The sequence below is a fragment of the Myotis brandtii genome, unplaced genomic scaffold, assembly GCF_000412655.1.
Source record: "Myotis brandtii unplaced genomic scaffold, ASM41265v1 scaffold986, whole genome shotgun sequence".
Taxonomy (NCBI): Eukaryota; Metazoa; Chordata; class Mammalia; order Chiroptera; family Vespertilionidae; genus Myotis; species Myotis brandtii.
In genome coordinates this window covers 1,809,348-1,810,071 of record NW_005372102.1, presented here as the reverse complement: position 1 = coordinate 1,810,071, position 724 = coordinate 1,809,348, and the positions used below count along the sequence as shown (strand labels likewise).

The window sequence follows — 724 nt, the reverse complement described above, 5'->3', positions numbered from 1 at the left end:
CCCCTGCCTCTCCTCCCCCCTGACTTGGTTTCCTCCTGACCTGCTCCCCACTGACCCTGCTCCCCCAGTCCCACAACAGAACTCTGGCTGGACCTGCCCCTTGTTCCCGCCAGACTCTACCCAGATGCCTCAGGTCTCCCTGCCCCTGGGCACCACGCCCAGCCTCGCCCTCCTCCCTGCGGCCTCCATGGTGCCTCGCCCTCCTCACAGTCTAGCCTCAGGCTGTGTAAGGCCTGATGAGGCTGGAGCAACAGGCCTCAGGCCTTGGGGTTGGGACAGCTGCTCTCCAGAGTCCCCATTCGGCCGGCTGCCCAGCAACTCCTGCCTCCCCCCTCGCTGCCCCCTTACCCACAGCCTCCGTTCCCTCCAAAGAGTCAAGTGGAGCCCGTCCCAGACTCTGTCCCAGGCCACCCTGGCTCCAGGGGCCTCCCAGGCAGGGCCAGCTCCCTGCTGCCCCTGTGCTGTGGGCTGGGTCCCCCCTGGGCACCACGCCCAGCCTCGCCCTCCTCCCTGCTGCCCCTGTGCTGTGGGCTGGGTCTGTCCGGCTGGGGCCATGAGCCTGCCCTCAAGGGGCTCCTAAGCTAATGGACAGGCGAACACTGGCTGGAGCCCTCTGGGTGGGAGTGACATGCTGTAGTGTGCAGGTCGGGCCCGTGGGTGGGAGTGACATGCTGTAGTGTGCAGGTCGGGCCCGTGGGTGGGAGTGACATGCTGTAGTGTGCAG

General features: G+C 67.1%; 1 protein-coding gene across 1 annotated transcript in view; it reads left to right on the top strand.

Annotated features, from left to right (window-relative positions):
• Nucleotides 1-724, top strand: part of SH3BP2 (SH3-domain binding protein 2) — a 30,843-nt gene that overhangs the window by 20,183 nt on the left and 9,936 nt on the right. The window lies entirely within an intron of this gene.